Source organism: Cervus elaphus, chromosome 11, assembly GCF_910594005.1.
Source record: "Cervus elaphus chromosome 11, mCerEla1.1, whole genome shotgun sequence".
Classification (NCBI taxonomy): Eukaryota; Metazoa; Chordata; class Mammalia; order Artiodactyla; family Cervidae; genus Cervus; species Cervus elaphus.
Genome location: NC_057825.1, coordinates 25105736 through 25128157, shown reverse-complemented (window position 1 = coordinate 25128157; position 22422 = coordinate 25105736). Strand labels below are relative to the sequence as shown.

Genomic DNA, 22422 nt, shown 5'->3' with positions numbered 1-22422 from the left:
GTCCAGAGGGATTTCCTCCCTTCTCCTTCGAGTTCTGGACCAGTCAAGAAACACACCAAATATAGTGCATATTGGGCAATAAAGTAAATTTATTTAGATTAGATAAAGGCTAGACTGAGGTGCACACCGTTTAGCATAGATTCTAGTAGGTGATCTAAAATTAGAGATACTTACACTGAAGTCTAAAATTAGAGACACTTACACTCTTACCATGCAGCGTGTCTCTCCCCAGGGAACATAGAGGAACCACTCTTTGTAGAAGAGCTTATTTCAAAGAAGAAAAGAGAAGTGAGTCTATAATTATGAATTTATTCTTTGCTACTTTTCACTGAGAAGTGAATAAGGGTAGAGAGATGTTAATATTTATGTTCTTTTTTGGAGGGGAAAGGCTTACCTTGAGTGGGGAAGAAGTATTTCCCTTAACAAATGATAACAGTATAAGAAATAAAGTACATGCAAAGTGTCAAAGAAGGGTCTTAGATTTAAGGTGTTGGAGATAGAAAGGAATCTTGGGCCAGCTGTACCAGGAGGGTTTTCTGGAATTTCAGAATAGATTTGAGCTAGCTTTTCAGTGATGATAACTTTAATTTTGCATGGAGAAGAACCTGATGATGGGAGTGGTGGGGATGCCATGGGCAGAGTATTGAGAATACAAGGAAGGATGTGAACGCCGAAGTGGTATGATGGCAGCGGGAACTGAGAAAGAGTGGAGAGGTAGGAAATGTTAATAAGGAGATGCCATTGAAGGGAGAAAATGCTGGGGAGGAGGAAAGAAGGAGCATGAACTTAAGGGCAGGGATCTCTGTTTTTTTTCTCCTTTGGTGACTTCTCTAGGTCTGTCTCCTTTTCCTCATCTGTAGAATGGTGGGGGTGGGGTGGGTATTGGATAACTAGACTTCTCTGGACTTTGGTTAATTATCTTGGCCTGCCCTGCTGGGAGGGGCTATTAAGACTGTCAAGTAGAACCAGAAAAGACCAGAACTGATGTGTGGCATTATCCCCACACCCCTGAGAGGTACAGAGTTAAAGAAAGTTTTCAGTAGTCAGCAGAGCTCTCTGAGAATGAGGCTGTGTTGTTTCACTGGGAGTTGGTGACATCTATCATAGGGAATGGCCTCTAAAGTACACTATGCTGATTGATTGCAGAGGGCAAGAAAGTAGTTCAAGGCCCAGATCCAGGTAAGAAGCACCCAGTGTCGAGCCTGGCCCATTTCTGAAAAGACATGACTGAGAGCTAAGAGGGAGACCAGTGGAAATCAGCCTCTCCCCAGGCCAGCCCACTTTAGTGCAAATGTGTCTTGGGTGAAGGAGAGAATTTTCATTTGTTCATTGTCAAATATTTAGTGAGTCCCATTAGGTACTAAAGCTGTGTTAGGTGCTGAGGATTCATTAGTGAGCAAAACCATTGGAAATTTTGTCTTTCTGGAGTAGGTTTAGGATAAAGTAGAAACGGGGAGAGATGTATGAGCAAATCTTACAAATATATACAAAAACAAACCATGAGACTTGCTATAAAGGAAAAGTGCAGATGCTTCAGTAATTTTTAACTAACCCAACAACTGAGCTAGGGAATGTCTGAGCTAGGAACTGAGCTCAAATGGTAAAAAACCTGCTTCCGATACAGGAGACCAGGGTTCGATCCCTGGGTTGGGAAGTTCCTCTGGAGAAGGAAATGACAATTTACTCCAGTATTCTTGCCTGGAGAACCACATGGACAGAGAAGCCTGGTGGGCTACAGTCTGGGGTTGCAAAGAGCGGGGCACGACTGAGTGACTAACACACACACAACAGTTGATTTCCCAGGCCAGGGAATGTAGATACCTGTGTACGCTGGGTTCCAACCTCCGCTGTGTCAGAGGACAGTTCAACCCTTGATCCCTCTTCTAGAACATCTTGCCTTCCCTCTCCCTCTACTTCCTGATGAACGCCGGTCGTTCCTATAGTTCCAGCTAAGTTGTCAGTGTCTTGCAGGGCCAAATTGAGCCCCATGCTTTATTTCCAACTATTTCGTTAGTAACTGTGTTACTTTAGTTTGGGCTTCCCCGGTGGCTCAGTCAGTAAAGAATCTGCCTGCAATATAGGAGACTGCCTGCAGTGCAGGAGATGTGGGTTCAATCCCTGGGTCAGGAAGATCCCCCAGAGAAGGAAATGGCAACCTGTTACTCTTGCCTGGAAAATTCCATGGACAGAGGAGCATGCCTGGCTACAGTCCATGGGATTGCAAAGAGTTGGACACGGCTGAACAACTAAAACTTGACTCTGTGCTGACCTCTCCCTCTGCTCCCCTGCACACAGGCATCTTTGTCGGCCAGACCCAGTTTATCTAAAAGCTGCATTAGATTATTTAAGTATAAATTAAAAATGAGGGATGTGACTGCCTCAAGCCACTTACATGTGGAATTAACTGCCTCAGAGTCCTACTTCTTGGCACTCAGTTCTGAGTGAGTTTTCTGTTGCAGTGAACTTTCACCAAAGACTGGGGGTTGGGGTCTGACTTCCTATGCTTGAGAAATTCTGCACACCCCAAATTGTCATTTAAATCTGGTTTACAATGAACTCTTATTTTGACCTCCCTGTACTGAAACTGAGTTTATAGTTATCATATGTGCCCAATAAGTACCTACAAAACTAGAAGAAAAAAAATTAAATGGCTAATAAATGATTCAGGAAGAAAAGAAATTACATTCTAAGAAAAGCTAATAAATGGCCAGGAGCTATGTTGTCCTCAGGAGCAGGGCCTCCAATGCACCATCATCAGATAACAAGACCACAATACCAGCACCCAAAGCCTTGAGAAGGGATTCCCAGGTAAGGACAGACTCTAGCCTGCAGACCAAGTCTGGAGTTCCTTTCTCATAGGCTAGAGACTAATGTCCTGTGCTAAAGGATCAGGCTTGATACAATCAACTTTCTTAGGGCGTAGGGTGGGGTTAAGAACAGGGAAGTATGGGTTCTCAGCACCTTGCCTGACAAATGTGGATAGTATTCTGTAATGACCAGTTTTATTCTGGGTGAGGAGATGGGCATTAAGGTATCCTAAAGCAGGAAATGACTTGGGATGCCGAGGGGAGGAAGGGGAGGGATAGGTTGATAGAGGGAGTTTATAAACTGGCCCCCGGCTGCTAAGCTCCAGTTTTTCTGGGGTCCATTTTTCATAGGATTTCAGATACAGCTCAGCTACATGGATATGTGGTTTCAGTTTTCCCTGTGAGTGAGTAACCAAAATAACAAGGTTCCTCCAGACAACTGACTTGGAAACTTGTCGAAGTCTTGGAAACTTCTCACCAAACATTATGGCTTATGGTAAAGAACCTGCCTGCAATGCAGGAGACCGGGGTTTGATCCCTGGGTTGGGAGGATCCCCTGGAGAAGACAACAGCAACATACTCCTCCAGTATCCCTGCCTGGAGAATTCCATGGATACTGTCCATGGGGTCACAAAGAATCAGACAGGACTGAATGCCTAACACAGCAAAGCTTACCTGTCTGTCTTTTGCTAAGTCCCTCTCTGCTTCCCCCTCTTTCTCCGTGACCATTTTGCCTCTGTGTCTCTGTCTCTGATTACCATTGTCAGTGCAGCATCCTTAAACGCCCTGGCTGTGAGCATCACGACTCGGCCACGGCACTCTCGGCACTAGTTCTTTCCTCACGCCCTCAGCACTTTCTTCCACACCACTGAGATCTGAGCCATCCTTTTCTAGAGAGCGAGCAGGCTGAGTGCTGCATTGCAGTGGAACCATTTAAAGAAACTGCGAGAACCGTGAGTTTATGTCATTCCCTAGCCATTCACGTGGATGTGCTGTTCAGGGGCTATCTGGATATCAGCGAGCTCCGTGTGCCGATATGGAGGAACTGGGGTTTCGCTTTTTGCTGTGTGCAGAACCAAACTATAGCTGTCTGCAGTTTGAAGACTACAAAGGGAGACAGATAAGGTGCTTGATTGTTCACAGCCCACAGATAGGAAGGAGCAGCAGCTCAGAGATGGAGCCTTGACCCTTTGTGTTTAGTCACGTATTTAGCCAAGTAGAGGGCATATTCTGGTCTACCCAGGCAAGTACTGGGGTAAGGTTAGAAGTAGAATCACTTCAACATCTGGCCAAGATTGAACTCAGAACCAGTTTTTTTTTTTATTAGCCAGTGTTTATTAGGAACCCACTATGCATGAGATGCTACTCTGGACAATGCTGGGATGAAGCAGAGAAATTAAAATTGGTCTCTGTGGCTGTCCATTTGAGGAGGAATGTGGAGTAGGTTTTAATTAAAGCTGTGAGTATGCATTATCCAGCATGGGGCACCTGAATCTGAAAGGATTTAGGAAGAAGAATGTGACTGAGAGGGCTTCCTGGAGCAGACGGACCTTGAATCAAACATTAGAGGGTGAGAAGGCTCAGGGGTCCCCCAGACCCAGAGCAGAGGTTGGCCCTGCAGGAAGAGCTTCATTACTCAGCCCCTTTAATTCAGAAATTTTATTAAAATAAGGCAATACTAACTCAAAGAATGGCCATTGGGCTTTTGGTACAATTTAAGCCAGTTATTCATTAAAATTACGTTTAGTGCAAAGGACATTTATTGAGCACAACCTCTGTGCAGAGTTGTGGAGAAGAAAGGGATGAATACTAACTACTCAGCCCCTGTTCTCAAGAAAACCTTAGCAGAGAAGCTTATGCGAAGGGGTGGAGAGGATGGGACCAACACTTGGGACTGTTTACTGAAAAGATGAGGGTCTGGAGATCCCGGTGGCTCAGATGGTAAAGTATCTGCCTGCAAATGCAGGAGGCTCAGGTTCAATCCCTGGGGGAAGATCCCCCAGAGACGTGAATGGCTACCTACTCCAGTATTCTTGCCTGGAGAATCCATGGACAGAGGAGCCTGGTGGGCTACACTATGGCGCTGCAAAGAGTTGGACACAACTGAGCGACTAAACACCCACGGAGGCAGCATTCTTAGCTTCTGGTCCTGCCCTCTCTCTCGATTGTTTGGTCTTTGGTAAATCATTTAACCTCATGGACCTTTAGTTTCTTTGTGTCTAAAGTGAGATTAGTGATGTCTTTCTCTCTCTTGATATGATAGTTGGAGATTCCAAGGGGATAATGGGTCTAAAAGTGTTTTGTCAACTGTAAACTGATGCATGGATGTGCATTGTTACTATGCATGTGAGTGGTGATAGTCTTAGTAGTGAAGACCTAGCATTACAATACCCATGGCTCATGATTAAACTGTGGTCGTCTCTGATGCGTGTGTCTGTGCTCAGTCGATTCACTCGTGTCCAACTCTTTGTGACCCTATGGATGCCCACCATGTTCCTCTGTCCATAGGATTCTCCAGGCACCTTTACTGGGGTGGGTTGCCATAACCTCCTCCAGGGGATCTTCCTGGCCCAGAGATCAAACCTGACTTTCCTGCATTGCAGGCAGATTCTTTACAACTGAGCCACTGGGGAAGACCCTGGTTGTCTCTAAAACCTAACTTTAAAGCATGTATCTCTTAGGGAGCATTTTAGTAGCCGGTTTTGAATTACCTATGTGTCTAAGCAGAACAAAACTGAATTACTTTAAAAAGATTCTACTATATATTTCAGTCATTTAAGATCATTTTTGCACATAATTAGTTTCAATTTATGTTGTGTTGTATTTTGTATATGCCAGAAAAAATAAACTTTTGTGTGCAACCATTTGATAGGTATTGGAGATGGGAGGAAGAGATGAAAGGCAGGGATGGTTTAAAAAAAGAAAAAAAAACAACCCCATGGATCCATGAAGAAAATTATAAATCTATAAGCAATAGCAGAGAAACCTAGTCTGTTCCAAGTGCTTGTTATTCCATCTCTTACTTTTCCTGGAACCTTTTTTTTGGTCTAAAATAACAAATGATAGGAGCAAAGATTTAACAATTGAATTCATAATTCGAAACTTAAAGGGAAAGATAATTTCAAACTTTAATAGAGAAAATTGTAATGTTTAATGTGGAACCTAGGCTGTTGGAGTCGGAGACTTTGAATTTCAGTCCAAGCTCCTGCAGTATCTTGGGTAATTTTCCATTAGTCATCGGCATTCTGAGCAGTCCTCCATTCAGAATGGATGTAATTATGACTTACTGAGTATGTCCCAGAAGAGCCTTGAGTTTAATGCCTTTGAGACAGCCTGAGCTGCTCAGATGAAAGGTGGCCCAAATGAATACATGGTTAGATGAGCCTGTTAGGAAGCTGCTGGGTTTCAAATGTTGTTTGAAAAAGTCAGGCTCGCAGACAGGGTGCCTGCACCAAATAGACTATGAAAGAGAAGATGTAAATATGGACGGGAAAGGGAAAGAGTAAGGAAATAACAATACAGAAAAAAATGATGAATTATCTTGTTGTTTCATGAACAAAATAATGGGAATATGTTGCAGTCAAATCAACATGTGATACTGTTGGCATTCTTAGCTAAGAATGTTTAAAATTTCTAAATGATAGAAATTTATAAAGCATCTAGTATTTTCATTGCTGAATAAATTTTGCTGCCTGACATCCCTTTTGTAAAAGTCTGGCTATTCTATTCTGTAAAAACTATGCTTCTGCTTTAATAGATTCATAGTCTACTGCCCAAAGCAAAATGGTTCAAGCAAAGATAGATGGAGATAACAGATGTTTATGGTGTCTTCCTGTCATGGTGGGTTATGAGTACTATTTTCTTTTATTAATTCAGAACCAGGTTTCAAAGATCCAGAAGAGAAAATATGGCTCCCTCCAAGACCACCCTGTATAAAGAACAGTTTTAACAATCAAAAGCTAAGTGGTAAAATGCATAACTTATGTAAGCCCAACTCTCTGGCCATGAAACAAAACTGATATAATAACAGAAGTTAATAAAAAATTCCAGTCCACAATAATTATAAACTACACTGAAACAAAGCCAACTCTCCCAAATAACACTTGGCTAGAGAACGAATCAAAACTGAAACTATGTACTGCTCAAAAATTAACAATAAGGCAAATGCAACATATACGAACATACAATAAGACCAGGGTTATACACAGAGAAAATAAATTGCATTTACTATGTTTATTGGACTTCTCTGGTAGCTCAGATGGTAAAGAATCTGCCTGCAATGCATGAAATCTGGTTTCAGTTCCTAGGTCAGGAAGATCCCCTAGAGAAGGGAACGACTACCCACTCCAGTATTCTTGCCTGGGAAATCCCAAGGACAGAGAAGCCTGGCAAAGAGTCAGACATGACTCAGTGACTAAGCATGAACCAATGACTACATTTATTAGGAAAGAAAAATAAAACCACCCAGAAACTAGTCATCAACTTCCTACTGACCGAAGACTGCAAAAGACTCATTGTAAGAAAATTACAAGTGATAAACACTTGTATGCCAAAGTTAAGAAGCTGTTAAGTGGTAAAGCTAAACTGTAGATCTTTATCCCTAGACACCCTGCTTCTGCCAATACATCTCTCTGTCTCTCTTTAGGAATGGTTGAATATTCATCTAAACACTTTCATCCAGTTGGACTAAGTAGAGGAGAATACCTCTGTTTTCCATCTTTATATAGAGTTGTGTTGTTCAAGCTGCACCTCTGACGTTATTGAGAGGAGGCATTTATGGAAAGCTAGGAGCTGTGATTGTCATAGTGGTGGTATGACCATTTGTTACCATGTCTGCCTTATAATGGCTTCCAGCTCAGACAGTAAAGAATCTGCCTGAAATGCAGGAGACCTGGGTTCAACCCCTGGGTTGGGAAGATCCTCTGGAGAAGGGAATGGCTGTCTTATAAACATTTCTACAACTCCTGGGAGAGAGTGGCTACCTTGGCCTTGAGTCAGAGGAGTATTTTATCCTTTATTAATTTTCTTCATAAGCATTGTTTATCTAGGAAATTGATATTCAGGACACTGCTCCAGGCTAAGACAGCATGTGCCGGTTGGGAAGAGAGTTCCTACTCTTAGCCAGGTCCAGTTCTCTAGGGAGCACCAGGGCAAAGAGATAAAATAAAAGTGTTCTCTGTCTTAAGAAACTCACAATCCAGAAGGGAGCAACATATGAACAAAAGACCATACTTCGGGGCAAGAAGTCATGAGTACTGAATAGATGTTCATCAGGGTTTTGGGAGGTGAAAGCAATCAGGCCTGACAATGAAATAAGGAAAGACTCACAAGGGAGTTGGCATCTTGAGTGGATCTTTACACCTAAGAAAGATTGGGTTAAGCAGATAAGCAAACCTGTGCAAAGGCTGTGGATGTGAGCATAGAGGCCACACTATATGAAAGGCAAGCTCATTGGTATTTCTGTCTCTTAAGGGTCAGGGTGACAAATGGAGAGGGATTTTAGGTTCAGAGGTCACTTTCCAGCACTAACTCTCAGTCTCTCCTGAGTGAGATCCCTGAGAAGTGGATTCTATGTTTGCTATAATTAGCTTACATATCTATGTCAACAGTACCCTTGCTGGTCATTTGGGACTTCCTTGCTTTTCATTTAAGTTACACTGCTGAAAAATTACACTGCTTTAGGTTACACTGCTGAAAGTCTGTAAGTTATACTGCTGAAAAATTCCATCCCAATGATCTCCACTTGTAATGGTTCCCTGGGACCAGGTAGATGAACATTATCCAGGTTATCAAAGTGAAAGTTGCTAAGTCGTGTCCAACTCTTTGCAATCCCACAGACTATACAGTCCATGGAATTCTCCAGGCCAGAATACTGGAGTGGGTAGCCTATCCCTTCTCCAGTGGATCTTCTTGAACCAGAAGTCAAACCGGGGTCTCCTGCATTGCAGGTGGATTCTTTACCAAGTGAGCTATGAGGGAAGCCCATGTCAGTTGTCAAAATTTAATCCACCCTGTGCTTCAAGGTAACACAATGATAAGATATGTGTGGAGAAGGCTGGGGTGGGTGTGGATTTTTAGATTTTTTTTTTAGATTTTTAGATATTTTTAGATTTTTAGATATTCTTCTGCCAAAACTCCCACAGGGCACTTAGTCCAACATGGATTGGATGCCTACCAGGCTGTGTGTAAGCCAGTGGTTGCTGACAAATGATTAAAGTGTGTTGCTGTGAAATGGGCAGTGTGATTTCCTGAAGTATGATGGCCCTGTTTCATCAGCATGTTTGAAGGCCACACCTTGTGTGCCAGACAACTTATTTGGGTCTTTGTTGGTAGACAACCATTGTGCCACTCTGGCTCATCTCTGGTCGAAATCCCATAAGGGGAGTCCTCCATTGGTTGGTCTGAATATTCAGACAATCTATGTGAAGGAAAGGAGTTTGGCTCTGATGGAAACATCTGCTTATCCAGGCTACCTGGTTCAGGAAAGAGATCCTGGACTCCAACCATGGAGAACCTTGAATATTACAATAGGCAAAGGAATTCAGGTGTTCATTATATCATAGGCCCTGGAGAATTTACAGGTATGTTACATCATCAGGTTTAACATTAGGAATATTCTTTCATGCAGGAAACATTCAATGAATTGCTACTATATGCCATGCCCTGTGATAAGCATGGAGGATACCAAGGAAAAGAAGACAGAGTTCCTGCCCTTGAGTTGTTCTCAGCCTAATTAGTAAGGCAGAAAAGTGGATCAGGGTTTACAGGATAGTGTGTTAGGTGTGGTTGAAAGTTAGTGAAAGTTAAGTTGCTCAGACGTGTCTGACTCTTTGCGACCCCATGGACTGTAGCCCTCTGTCCATGGGATTCTCCAGGCAAGAATACTGGAGTGGGTTGTCATTTCCTTCTCCAGGGGATCTTCCTGACCCAGAGATCGAACCCAGGTCTCCTGCATCATAGGCAGACGCTTTAACCTCTGAGCCACCAGGGAAGTGTGGTTAGAGATATGAATAAACCCAGGGACTGTCTGAACACAGAGAAGGGGCTTCTAAGACAGACTAAGGGATCAGAGAAATCTTCCTGGTTGAGATAACAACTGACCTGGTCTTTGAAAGATAAGTGGGAGTTAGCTTTGCTGAGTTCAAGAGGAGCAATGAGCAATGAGTAGGTCACTGGAGCACAAAGGGTCTGAGAGCCCTTTGACATCAGTGTGAGGCTAGAGCTGGAGGCAAAGGCGCTGCCTGGGAGGCGGCACTGAATCAGTCCAGATGCGGAGGGTCAGCACTAGAGCAGATGCTGTGGAACGGCCAGGAGAGGCCAGGAGAGGCATGGTCAGCACCTTTCTCTTAGTATTGTGTTCGTCTCTATTTGATCTTACATTTTCTCTTTGCTCTTTTTTTTCTTTTGTTCTATTGTCCTACCTCTCACTTTCGGCTAGTGAATGGATAATGTCCCCTGAAACTGTTCTAGAACTTTCCTGAACTACCCAATTTACAAAATTTTATAAATTCCTTTAGTATTTTTTTTTTTTTATTCTTCTTATTTTTTCCTTTAGTATTTTTAAAAGCAATTTCTTCACCTAAAACTGTTCCAAGCCTCTTTGGCTGTTTTTCTATGGGTGGGATTTACATGTACACAGAGAGTTGTCTCCTCCATCCTCAATTTTGGGGCAGGGGAAGCCATTTTCCCGTGTTTGCCCTGAACTTTTTTTCCTGAACTTCTTATGTTTCTGATGATATTCACCTCGGCTCCTCAGTCTTGAAGGGTCCTCATGCTCCATTCCCTGCCTGTTTTCTATCTAATCTCTAGTGAGGATCTAAAATATATGCACTCATACATGAACAGTACCAGCAGTGTTCCCTTTCTGTATTACTCAGAAATTTGATGGGGGCTTTTCAGTCATCAGAATGTGGATGGGAGATGAATCAGCCCCTCATGCAGATGGTTTCCTGATCTTCCTATGGTTTATTGACCAGGTCAACACCGCTGGGGGAAACATGGACCTCTGAGGCCCTGAGATACACTCTATCACTAATCCATGGTGTCACTGGATGGCTGCGTCTTCCCCATTCTGGAATTTGATTTTCTTATCTTTAAAATAAGAGGGCTGTGCAAATTTAGCTCACATCTTTGTGACATTCTATAATTTACCTTGTTTTCTTTTTAGCACAGCTAATATCTAGAACAGGATGTCCTGGCAAGTAACTTCTATCTTTCTTCTCACATACATGATTTTATTTGACAAGTGATGTACAGACATGAAAATGGTGTATTAGTTACATCAGGCTTATTCTAAACTTATGCATCAATGGAGTGAGCACAGGCTAGGTAGGGCCTCCCCAATACTTCCTTGTCTGTTGATGAGTGAAAATGCTTTAAAAAGGAATAAAACTTTCACTTCATAGACTGGTAAATAGCTGAGGAGAGGAGAAAGTCTTCAGTATCTGCTCACAAAGTAACTCATATCTACTTAGGAGCATCTTTAACAGGGGAGGCTACCTGGGCAGTTCTAGAGCACCAGTATGTAAGAGACAGGCTTCTTGGGTGGCTCAGTGGTAAAGAATCTGCCTGCAATGCAGGAGATGCAGGTTCAACCCCTGGGTCGGGAAGATGCCCTGAAGCAGGGCACAGCAACACTTTAGTACTCTTGCCTTGAGAATCCCATGGACATGGGAGCCTGCAGGCTATAATTCATGGGGTTGCAAAGAGTTGGACACAACTTAGCGACTAAATAACAGCAATAAATATGAGACAGAGTGCTAAACATCACCAGTGTTAAATAGATTCCCACTCCCACCGACACTAAAAGTACTATCCAGTGGAAATTTATGCCACTTTTTAAGTGGGAGAAGGAATAATAGCTCCATTGATCATTGATTGTTCTGCACCATGATACATGCGTTCGTATTTGGCATTCAGAATCAGCTGAAATTTTGAGACCAAATAACGTAAGGCGTGCTTCTCTTTACTGGGAATGAATGATTTATTATGTTATCTAAATACCAAATTTTTAATATGCCTCTCAGGTTGTGTCTGGCTTGGAAAAATTATTGGACGTATAACAACATAAATATAAGGAAAATACAAGGACGTAAATTATAGGAAAATGGGGAATTATTTTGGGCATTCTTTTTTTAAGACGTTGACTCTCCTTCAGACATTGGAAGTGGATTAGTAATTAAATCTGTTTATGTATATAGTTCTTTTTTTTTTTTTTTTTGTATATAGTTCTTATAAATAAAAAGTTGCTTGATGTCTTACTCCCACCAGAAAAAAATAGTGACAAAATCTCTCAGGAATATGGATTTGGAGGGGCTCCAGGGTCCCTACATGTCTCCATTTGCTTCTAACTTTTTGTGTCTGGAGAGCTGTGGCTGACAACAACAGAGACATCTTGACTTATAATCCTCCCCAGCTGAAATGCCCAGGTAGCTAGTGTCCCTAGTTTCCACTTAGCCTCCTTGTCTTAGCTGCTACCCCTCAGGTCAGCATTTCATCTGAGATCATTCCAAGACTCAAGGAGAATTATTGCCCATCAGACTAATTTGTCTTTAAAGACTTACTGTTAGTCTATGTACTTTCATTAAGCAGATGTGTTCCATGGCCAACTCAGCATAAAGACCATGTGGGAAAAAACAATCAATAACACCAAATCACATCCACCCTAGGGATACCTACATTTCTTTCCTAAAATGATACTGTAAAAGGTTTATCTAAGATTTGCATGTTTCCATTTGGCCATGAGAGTGTGTTTCTACAGTAATATCCGTTTTTGATATTGAACTTGAATGGAAGACTCTTAGGGTCAGACCCGGTGCCAGGTGCTTGAGGAGTTTTTGGGGGGGAATGAAGGGCTGATTTGTTCTCAATAAAAATGTAATTCCTTAGAGTGTGGGAAGTTCTATGAGTCTGCATTCAAAGGGGCAGTGTGGAAACAACATAGAATCCAAAGAAGGAATGCCCTAGGCATTCAGAGTGGGAGAGATCAGGTTGCTGTGGAGAAAAATACACCCACCAGAGAGGCTTCATCAAGCAAACGTCACCAGAGCCACATTGGCCATTTCTACAAGTTGGCTGGCATTTTGGCAAGTGGAGATGAGAGGGAAGTCACAGCAGGCAGAGGGAGAGAAATGAGGCAGGAAGATTCAGAGACTGTTGGGGAATGCTGAACAACCAAGTTTGGCCAAAGCACAGGGTCAGAGTAAGGGTATGGTTGGAGGTAAGGATAAAATTGTGGGTTTTAGCCACATTGTACTGTGCTTTGGCTCTGAGGAATGGGAAATTAATTTGGTAGTTAATGAGAGTCATTAACGGCTTTTGTGCATAGAAGTGATAGGATTAGAATTGCATATTGAGATTAGTCCTGAAAGACTCTATAAGATATATTGATAGAGTAGAGAAAGAAGGAAAAAGGAGATTAGCTAAAAGGTTATTGCAGTTGTTCATTTCACATCAGAGGTAATGGATGAGGCAATAGGAACGCAACTGCAAAGGTGGTGATGAATTTAGGGACCATTTCCAAGAATGAAATATTTGGGAGTTTTCAGCTGATGATATGAGATGATGCTGGGAATAAAATGTAATTCCTAGTAATTCAAGCCTGGATAATTAGGGACTGAAGGTCACGGTGTCATTTATGTAGTGTCACTTTCTGCCTGGCTGCTTCCTTTCCCATCCTCCTCTGCTCATTAACTGAGAAGATTTTTCTCTCTTCAGCATTTTCATTTATTTTCTTCATTATTCTATTTCAGTATTTTAACACTCCTCCCCCCTTGCACTATATTTTATTTAGTGGCAATTCTAATTGTAAATCTCTATCATGGCATCCCCCAGATTTCCAACAAAGTACTTTACATGTAGTAGGTCAGCTTTTACTTTTGCCAGAAGATTATTTTAAGATGGTGGAAAGGTTGAGGAGAGAGAGTTCAGTTCAATACTAAGCTTACTGAGTATCAGTTATTGTGTTAGATATAGATTCAGAGATGGAATATAACATAGCCACTCCCTCAAGGAGCAATGCGGACAGCAGATGTATAAGTAATTGCAATACACTGGGAAAGTATTGAAAAACAGACTAGTTTGAGGTTCTGTGGCAACACAGAAATGTGAAACACAACTCCTGGAGAGAAGGGAGACAATTCAAGGAAGGCTTCCTGGAGGAGTCAGTAACACTGGGTGTGGACTAGCATTAAGAGGAGCTTTATGGTGAAGGAGAGATAAAGAATGTAAGTGATATTTTTGTTGTTCTTTGTGAGAACCACCCAGAGTTAAAAAAGAAACTGAAAATGAGAGAGGGAAGGAGGCAAGGTCACAAGGCATCATGATATTTTAGAACTGACTGCCTTTAATATTCTTTCCCTGAATACATTTCTGAGTGCCTTTCTACATTCAATCAGATGTATGAATGACAATCATTCTTACTCATTCAACCATACCCAAAATGATGGATTTAATAGTGGATTTGTGGGGACTCATGTATAGATGAAAGATATATTGGTCCCTGAATTTTAAAGACAAACAGCTTCCTGGTCAACTTATGATTTTCTTGAGTCTGGAGAAGCTTAGAAGGAGAACTATGTGGTTTATCCTTTCAGTCTTTAGAATAATGATGTAATTGTTAACTTTAGAAATAATCAAGACATCATTATAGAGATACATGAGTCAAAAGGGAAATTAATCTTCACTTCAAGATGGTGCTCCTAAGAAGCAAATAGGAATGATTCAGCAGAATGAAACAGAAAATAGGAGATGTGCTTTGACTTTGGCTAAAGAGGTAGATATTTTGGAAAGCCGTTTACCTCTCATGGTAAAAGTGACGATTCTGTGTTAAGAAGGAAAGAATTCTTGTCTATTTTTGGGAAAGAATAAAGAAAGATGTTCTGGATCACAAAATGTTGGTTGCTTTTCACTTGCTGAAAACACTCAGTTCCAGAAATGATTTTTCCACTAGCAATTTGGCAGTTAGAGCCTGCCCAACATAGAAAATAGCCTGATTCTGTGCTGTAAAGCATATTTAATTATAATCAATTAGACATTTATTTATCTTAAAAGCAGTAATAAAAAAGATTATTAAAAAAGTCTGTTTCCATTGAGTTGGCAGTGAGATGAAATTGTTATTAATTTATGAAAGCTTTCATTGATTTTTTAAAATTGGTAACATAAAAATGTAACTCATCAACAGAATAATGTATTTTAAAAACCCTTTAACAACTATATTTTTAAGTATCTGGAGATAAAGTTTCTTTTAATTAAGAAGATTATTGGAGGTTATGTCTCAGCATCTATATGAAGCTTTTCCTGTCTTGTTTTTTAATGCTGTCTACTCTTTGGATACATTTTTCTCTTCTTTTGTTGTTAAATATAACATTTGTAAAGAAAGTTCCTTAAATATATCTGTACAATTTAATAAATAATTACAAAGCCAATACTGGAATAATGACCACCTAAGTCAAGAAACAGTGCATTGTCAGCACCCGGGAAGACCTCCATGTGACTCCTCTTAACCGTAAACCCACATTTCACCCTCGAGGGAATAAGTATTCAACTCATGAGATAACCTATTTACTTGCTTTTATACTTTTATTGTCTGTGTTTGCAACTGTAAATGATACAGTACTTTCATTTTTCCTATTTTGGGACATTATACTCATGAAAGCATACCAAATATGTTGATATTATTTTTCTGAGCATCATTCATATTTTTGAAGGAAGCTACAGCTTATTTTATTGCTATATGGTAGTCCGTGGTTCTACTCCAGTACTCTTGGGCTTCCCATGTGGCTCAGCTGGTAAAGAATCCTCCTACAATGTGGGAGACTTGGGTTGGGAAGATAACCTGCAGAAGGGAAAGGCTACCCACTCCAGTATTCTGTCCTGGAGAATTTCATGGACTGTATAGTCCATGGGGTTGCAAAGAGTTGGACATAACTAAGTGACTTTCACTTTCAATCTGTGGTACCATTTCATCACAACTTAAGCTTTCTTTTAATGGTAATGATTGGGTTGTCTCCAGTTAGGCGCATTTTGAAAAATGCAGTTATGAATATCCTATGAATATGAGTATGTATCCTGGTGCACATGTGCATGATTACTCTAATGCAGGGTTTCTCAAAGTGAGGTCTTTTCATCAGCAATATCATTATCTGGGAGTTCATTAGACATGCAAATTCTTTCCTGGTCACATCCCAGACCCTACTTAGTTGGAAACTCTGGAAGAGAGGCCTCGCAATGGGATTTAACTGGTCTTATGACAAACATTAACGATTGAGAACCATCTTAAGTATCTACCCTGATATGGAAATGGATGATGTGCACCTTCTACTTGATGAACTCCAACTATCCTATCAAGTAGTGAAACCAATTTCCAGCATGATCAGCTTCATAGTTTATTAAAGCCATGATCTGATGGCATGAAAACATGGGTGCCCACATGCATGTTCAGCTGTGTCCGACTCTGTGATCCCATGGATTGTAGCCCACCAGACTCTTCTGTCCATGGAATTTTCTAGGCAAGAATATTGGAGTGAGCTTCCATTCCTTCTCCAGGGGATGTTCCTGAAACCAACAGCTCCTGCTGCATCTCCTGCAGTACAGGCAGAGTCTTTACCACAAAAACATAGGACCTTGTTATAAAATGCAAAATGTTGCATTTCAAGCATCCTTATAAAAATTTATATGCATTATTATTTACTCATGGGTACTAATGCATTCTTTCGTCATGCTAGTGGTAAAGAACCCACACCCCAGTGCAGGAGACATAAGAGATGCAGGTTCAATCCCTGGGTCAGGAAGAAATCCTGGAGGAGGGCATGGTAACCCACTCTAGTATTCCTGAAGAATCCCATGGACAGAGGATCCTGGCGGGCTACAGTCCATGGGGTTGCAAAGAGTTGGACATGACTGAAGATACTTAGCATGCATGTACTAATGCATTCTTATTTTTTTGACTGTGAATAAGCAGATGTCAGACAGTTATTGCTTTTTACCCTGGACAAGGATTAGTTTCTTGAATCATTTTTACCTGCTATTTTATTTTCATTGATTAATTTGTGAATTGGGGATGCATGTAAAGTGTGCACATTTCAAAACTGAAGAATACATGTATACTATGAAAGTAAGTCTCTCTAGTTCTATTTTTCAGTAGATAGTTCTCCTCCTAAGTCAACCACTGTGAGCAGTTTCCCAGTAAGGATTCAGAAATAGTTTCTCTGTGCTTGTTCTTTGTATCACTTAGGATTAGGGAGTCTTTCTCCTGTCCTCCCATAGCTCTGTGACTTGTCTTCATCATGGTGTTTACAGCACTAAATGGTTAATTGTTTACATTTCTGTCTCCCACTTTAAACTGGGATTTCTTTGGCTATGGAGATTGAGTTTTATTATACCCAGATCCAGCACAGGCAGTGCCTGGTGGAAAAGGCAATTAATAAAAATGTGACACCTAAATGAATTAAACCACTATTTCTTTTTCCTTTTAGCTCTGTTGTTTTCTCAAGTTTGAAGTCTAGCTTTTTTTGGTTGGCTTTTCTTTCCCAGCCTGTCTCCATTTGGATGAGGTTTGTAGAATGGCATCTTGTCTAGAATGTGGCTCTGTGGGGTGGATAAATAACTAATAAACTTTGTTGGCCTTTAGAGCCTGGGGGCAAGAAGATGGGCATCTCTGTCTTGTCTCTGCCCTACTCTGTGAGGCTACAAAGGACAGTGCTGCTTTCCTGCATTGACAAGGCTTATGAATACTCTAGTTTACAGAATCCATTCATTATCGTTGATTAGGGAGCAATAGGACACCCATTTGATGAGGGGAAATGATTACTTAGGGTTTTGTACTTCTAGAAAAGCCAACGTTTGCTGAATAGGAGTTCTAATCTTTCTACCTAAATGAGGTTTCTTTTCTAGCAAAACTACTGAGTTGCATGTTTCTGAGCACTCTGGGATTTTGTCTGCTTTTGTTTTTCTCATTGTACCTGAAACTCCACTCTTTGCATTTGACAAGGCAGCACTTTAAGGCCCTGATTGAGTTTGGGAAAAGAATGTTCTGTCACCTCTGGTTGCACTTGAATGTTGAGAAATTGTCTTTTAAAGTCTGAATCTGTCAAACTAACAGCTCAGAATTCTATCTCTAGTGTGAATAAGCCTTAATTTTTTCCCCTTGTTCTTTGTATTTTGAACTTGAGGATAGTTATCTTGAGCTGCTAGGTCTGAGGAAAAGGTACTTGAAGCTTGTGTTGCTTTGACACAGACAGAAAACAAGTTGTGTCTTTTGATTTTTGCTGTGAGTGTGTGAGAGAGAGGATATTGCCTGGCATTGTCCTGTTTCTTGTGTGCTACCTCATAAAAAACATGAATGAAAAATTTCCTTTGAAAAGGACTGGTCCCTGGGATGGTGAGATACTGATAAGTATGTTGTTAAAGTTAATTCTGTTGAAATTGATATTATGAACTTTTCTCAGTTCAATTCTTCTTAAGGAAGAGAGTTACCGCCATGGTGCAAAGGATGGTGGTTACCAAGAGACAGGAAAAATGAATCTTGTTTTGGATTCTCATGGAAACGATCTGTTATTAAATAGAATGAGATAGAGCTACATGTGCTGTTCTGGAAAGTTCTCCAAAAAGTACCTTGCTACTCATATTAGTATGGTGCAAAATATTATTCATTAACTAAACCAATTTATGTATTAAAAATGGTTAATATATACACTGATGTTAGGTGTCTACTTTTCCATAAACATTAGGCAAGGATGGTTACCTCCAGACAGTGGAGTCAAAATCTGGGAAAGATGGAGGAATCCTTACTTTATTTTTTTGTATTTATCTTGGTGTTTGAGTATTTTACCATGAGCTAGTATAAGCGAATTAGCAGCAGCAGCAGCAGCAGCAGCATTACTTTTATGAAAAATAAAAGAAAAATTAAATAAACATATGAAAACATCAACTGTGACACTTTCTGTGTGGCACTTGATGGCTTGAACTTCAGTTTCTTTACCTGAGACAATCAGTGATAATTGCTTTAGTAATTACAGTCTGGAATATCCTTACTTCTTGGGTGCTGCATCATAAACAACATGAATGAAAAACCTTCCTTTGCAAAGGAATGGCCTGTGGCATAACTGGATACTGATAAAATATTGTTTTTCAGGTTAAGTCCTGTTGACATTGATATTATGACCTCTTTTCACTTCAGTTTTATGAAGCTACTAAAGGGGAGAGTTACATCTTGCTCATGAAGCTTTTTGAAGATGAAACAGAGAAGTTATTTTAGTAAAAGTTTTTAGAAAAGATTCTTTGCCTTAATTTGGTGAAAAATCCAAAGAAGCCTGGTCCCTTAAAGAATACAGCCTCGTAAGAAAGCAAAAATTCAAACACAAGGACTTTAAAAAGAACTCTTCTCCATTTCATCTCTTCCCCTAGAGCTGAGCATATACAAATATTATTTCATGTCCTTAAATTCTAAGCAACCATTTTCTTTATGTATTCAATAGAGTTAATAAAGGCTGCATGCTTACCTCTGCTGCTTTGTCCAAGAAGGAAATGACCAGAGAAACATGAAAGCTCTTCATGTTAAGACTGTTACACAGAAGGAGGGAAATCGTGGCTTTTAAGGAAGAAATTAGATATTATCAATAAGCAGTTGTTGGATTCTGAACCCTTGAAAGCGGTCTGATTAATTAATCTTTATACCCCCATGAAAAAGAAGAAAAGTGAAAGTGCTGTCTTTCAGTCATGTCTGACTCTTTGTGACCCCAAGGACTATAGCCTGCCAGGCCCCTCTGTCTATGAAATTCTCTAGCAAGAATACTGGAGTGGGTGTCATTCCTTTCTCTAGGGCGTCTTCCCAACCCAAGGATGGAATCCAGGTCTCCTGTACTGCAGGTAGATTCTTTGTCATCTCAGCCAATCAGTTCAGTTCAGTACAGTTGCTCAGTCGTGTCCAGCTCTTTGTGACCCCATGGACTGCAGTACGCGAAGCGTCCCTGTCCATCTCCAACTCCCAGAGCTTACTCAAACTCATGTCCATCGAGTTGGTGATGCCATCCAACCATCTAATCCTCTGTCGTCCCCTTCTCCTGCCTTCAATCTTTCCCAGCATCAGGGTCTTTTCAAATGAGTCAGTTCTTCGCAACAGGTGGCCAAAATATTGGAGTTTCAGCTTCAACATCAGTCCTTCCAATGAATATTCAGGACTGATTTCCTTTAGGATGGACTGGTTGGATCTCCTTGCAGTCCAAGGGACTCTCAAGAGTCTTCTCCAACACGACAGTTCAAAAGCATCCATTCTTCGGTGCTCAGCTTTCTTTTTAGTCCAACTCTCACATCCATACATGACTACTGGAAAAACCATAGCCTTGACTAGATGGACCTTTGTTGGCAAAGTAATGTCTCTGCTTTTTAATGGGCTATCTAGGTTGGTCATAGCTTTTCTTCCAAGGAGCAAGCATCTTTTAATATCATGGCTGCAGTCACCATCTGCAGTGATTTTGGGGCCCCCCAAAATAAAGTCTCACTGTTTCCACTGTTTCTCTGTCTATTTGCTGTGAAGTGATGGGACTGAATGCCATGACCTTAGTTTTCCGAATGTTGAGTTTTAAGCCAACATTTTCACTCTTCTCATTCACTTTCATCAAGAGGCTCTTTAGTTCTTTGCTTTCTACCATAAAGGTGGTGTCATCTGCATATCTGAGGTTATTGATATTTCTCCCGGCAATCTTGATTCCAGCTTATGCTTCATCCAGTCCGGCATTTCTCATGATGTACTGGGCATGTAATTTAAATAAGCAGGGTGACAATATACAGCCTTGACGTACTTCTTTCCTGATTTGGAAACAGTCTGTGGTTCCATGTCCAGTTCTAACTGTTGCTTCCTGACTTGTATACAGATTTCTCAGGAGGCAGGTCAGGTAATCTGGTATTCCCATCTCTTTAGGGATTTTCCACAGTTTGTTGTGATCCACACAGTCAAAGGCTTTGCTGTAGTCAATAAAGCAAAAGTAGATGTTTTTCTGGAACTCTCTCACTTTTTCTATGATCCAGTGGATGTTGGCAATTTGATGTCTGGTTCCTCTGCTGTTTCTAAATCAAGCTTGAACCTCTGTAAGTTCACAGTTCACGTACTGTTGAAGCCTGGCGTGGAGAATTTTGAGCATTACTTTGCAAGCGTGTGAAATGAGTTACAATTGTGCAGTAGTTTGAACATTCTTTGACATTGCCTTTCTTTGGGATTGGGATGAAAACCCACCTTTTCCAGTCCTGTGGCCACTGCTGAGTTTTCCAAATTTGCTGACATATTGAGTGCAGCACTTTCACAGCATCATCTTTCAGGATTTGAAATAGCTCAACTGGAATTCCATCAGCTCCACTAGCTTTGTTTGTAGTGATGCTTCCTAAGGCCCACTTGACTTCGCATTCCAGGATATCTGTCTCTAGGTCAGTAATCACAGCACTGTGATTATCTGGGTTGTGAAGATCTTTTTTGTACAGTTCTTCTGTGTATTATTGCCACCTCTTCTTAATATCTTCTGCTTCTGTTAGGTCCATACCATTTCTGTCCTTTATTGTGCCCATCTTTGAATGAAATGTTCCCCTGGTATCTCTAATGTTCCTGAGGAGATCGCTAGTCTTTCCCATTCTATTATTTTCCTGTATTTCTTTGTCAGACCAAGGTGTTGGCCAATTCAGTTCAAGGTACAAGCTTTCTTCCTGACATGCATATAGCCACCTTCCTGTTGTCTTTACTTGGTAAGAAGAAAAACTGACCTATCTTTGTCTCTTCTTACAAGGACACTAGTCTCATCATGAGGACCTCACCCTCATGATTTTATCTACCACTGCTTATCTTCAAAGTCCCTGTGTCAAAATATCATCAGCTTGGAAATTAAACCTCAAGGTATGAATTGGGGAGAGACACAAACAACAAGAAAATCAAACATCCAATTTTCAAGAAAGTTAGAAAAAAGAAAACTCTGGGAGTTGGTGAGAGACAGGGAAGCCTGGAGTGCTACAGTCCATGGGGTCGCAAAGAGTCAGACATGACTGAGGGACTGAACTGAACTGACCTTGGTCTTGTACTTTCCAGCCTCCAGAATTATAAGAAATAAATTTTTGTTGTTTAAGCCACTGGTCTATGGTATATTACGGCAATTCAATCTGACTAATATGGATGGATAGGAAGTATATTAGTTTAATATCTAAGTGACAGTGAAGTTCTTTGCATAGATTATTTCATTTAATTCTCATATCTAGTGTGGAATATAAAATTAAATCTATGTATTCTACTTTACCTAAGAGGAAACTGAGGCAAAGAGAGAGATTGTGTAGTTGGTCAGTATGCGGTAGAGCCAGGATTTCAATCAGAATCTATCTGACTTGAAAATCCAGTTCTTACCAGTGTCCCACATTGCTAGAGAAAGTTGATTATTTCTCCCTAAGGTCTAGATGCTTCTACTATTATTGTATTTTTGACCTTCATGTTTCAGTTAGATCCCTATGACATTAAAAACTACAGTATTCACAGGACTATTATCACTGGATTTGCATTTTTTAACCAGAGGCATTGCCTTTGGAATCCTGGGCTATGGTTTTAAATCCAAATCAAATTTGTTTTTGAGGGTAAAATCAGATGAGT

The 22422-nt window shown here is 40.7% G+C and overlaps 1 long non-coding RNA gene across 1 annotated transcript in view; it reads left to right on the top strand.

Moving 5' to 3' along the window:
- The first annotated feature begins 232 nt into the window (after positions 1–232).
- Positions 233–22422, top strand: part of LOC122703174 — a 175105-nt gene continuing 152915 nt past the window's right edge. Inside the window, exon 1 of the long non-coding RNA XR_006343409.1 lies at positions 233–288. This is a non-coding gene — a long non-coding RNA (uncharacterized LOC122703174). The remainder of the gene's footprint in view (positions 289–22422) is intronic.